The following is a 2,500-nucleotide window of genomic DNA, read 5'->3' on the forward strand; positions in this document are numbered from 1 at the left end:
GTTAATACAGTATGGTTAGCATTTTGTCCTGTCTGGTACCTGCTCTGTGTTTTAGTACGGTTAGCATTTTGTCCAGTCTGGTGCCTGTTCTGTGTGTTAATACAGTACGGTTAGCATTTTGTCCTGTCTGGTACCTTTTCTGTGTGTTAATACAGTACGGTTAGCATTTTGTCCAGTCTGGTACCTGCTCTGTGTGTTAATGCAGATTTCGTGCTCCCAGGAAATAGTAAGGAAAGGCAGGAAATATCAGAATGGGTGAATTTAGGGTACCACTCGTAAATTCAAAATTCCAATCTCACAATGAATGATTTTCAACATCAGAAACTCTTACTTTTGAGAATTCCAGGAGCTTGTGGGAGTTTCTGAGCTCTGTTAAATCTGAGAGCACATGAACCCAGCATCATGGTCTGGTCTGTTCTCAAAGATTTCTGATTAGCATCCCTGTCCAGGGGGTGAACCGTACATCAAGCTGTCTCACTACAGAAACAGGAGATAGACTAGTGTCCTGTCCAGGGGTGTACTGTACATCATGCTGTCTCACTACAGAAACAGGAGACAGACTAGTGTCCTGTCTAGGGGGTGTACTGTACATCAAGCTGCCTCACTACAGAAACAGGAGACAGACTAGTGTCCTGTCCAGGGGGTGAACTTGTACATCAAGCTGTCTCACTACAGAAACAGGAGACAGACTAGTGTCCTGTCCAGGGGGTGAACCGTACATCATGCTGTCTCACTACAGAAACAGGAGACAGACTAGTGTCCTGTCCAGGGGGTGTACTGGTACATCAAGCTGTCTCACTACAGAAACAGGAGACAGACTAGTGTCCTGTCCAGGGGGTGTACCGTACATCAAGCTGCCTCACTACAGAAACAGGAGATAGGCTCCTACCCTATGAGCCGTTCTGGCTTACAAAATGCAATATTTTTATTGGGAGGTTTCTAACGCAGTACAACGGAAGCTGGCGACAAAGACAGAAGCAAGATGGCAGGGTTAAATAGTGCTCTCTGGGCCCTGGTCAAAACTACTGCACTATGAGCCTGGGTGCAGGCTAATAGCACAGTAGAACCAGGTCACCAAGCTCTGGGTGAATACAGTAGGACAGAGATACTAGAACCAGGTCACCAAGCTCTGGGTGAATACAGTAGGACAGAGACACTAGAACCAGGTCACCAAGCTCTGGGTGAATACAGTAGGACAGAGATACTAGGACCAGGTCACCAAGCTCTGGGTGAATGCAGTAGGACAGAGATACTAGAACCAGGTCACCATGCTCTGGGTGAATACAGTAGGACAGAGACACTAGGACCAGGTCACCAAGCTCTGGGTGAATACAGTAGGACAGAGATACTAGGACCAGGTCACCAAGCTCTGGGTGAATGCAGTAGGACAGAGATACTAGGACCAGGTCACCAAGCTCTGGGTGAATGCAGTAGGACAGAGATACTAGAACCAGGTCACCATGCTCTGGGTGAATACAGTAGGACAGAGACACTAGGACCAGGTCACCAAGCTCTGGGTGAATACAGTAGGACAGAGATACTAGAACCAGGTCACCAAGCTCTGGGTGAATACAGTAGGACAGAGACACTAGGACCAGGTCACCAAGCTCTGGGTGAATACAGTAGGACAGAGATACTAGAACCAGGTCACCAAGCTCTGGGTGAATACAGTAGGACAGAGGTACTAGGACCAGGTCACCAAGCTCTGGGTGAATACAGTAGGACAGAGGTACTAGGACCAGGTCACCAAGCTCTGGGTGAATACAGTAGGACAGAGATACTAGGACCAGGTCACCAAGCTCTGGGTGAATACAGTAGGACAGAGATACTAGGACCAGGTCACCAAGCTCTGGGTGAATACAGTAGGACAGAGATACTAGGACCAGGTCACCAAGCTCTGGGTGAATACAGTAGGACAGAGATACTAGAACCAGGTCACCATGCTCTGGGTGAATACAGTAGGACAGAGATACTAGGACCAGGTCACCAAGCTCTGGGTGAATACAGTAGGACAGAGATACTAGGACCATGCTCTGGGTGAATACAGTAGGACAGAGATACTAGAACCAGGTCACCAAGCTCTGGGTGAATACAGTAGGACAGAGATACTAGGACCAGGTCACCAAGCTCTGGGTGAACACAGTAGGACAGAGATACTAGGACCAGGTCACCAAGCTCTGGGTGAATACAGTAGGACAGAGATACTAGGACCAGGTCACCATGCTCTGGGTGAATACAGTAGGACAGAGATACTAGGACCAGGTCACCATGCTCTGGGTGAATACAGTAGGACAGAGATACTAGGACCAGGTCACCATGCTCTGGGTGAATACAGTAGGACAGAGATACTAGGACCAGGTCACCAAGCTCTGGGTGAATACAGTAGGACAGAGATACTAGGACCAGGTCACCATGCTCTGGGTGAATACAGTAGGACAGAGATACTAGAACCAGGTCACCAAGCTCTGGGTGAATACAGTAGGACAGAGATACTAGGACC

Source organism: Oncorhynchus clarkii, chromosome 7, assembly GCF_045791955.1.
Source record: "Oncorhynchus clarkii lewisi isolate Uvic-CL-2024 chromosome 7, UVic_Ocla_1.0, whole genome shotgun sequence".
Taxonomy (NCBI): Eukaryota; Metazoa; Chordata; class Actinopteri; order Salmoniformes; family Salmonidae; genus Oncorhynchus; species Oncorhynchus clarkii.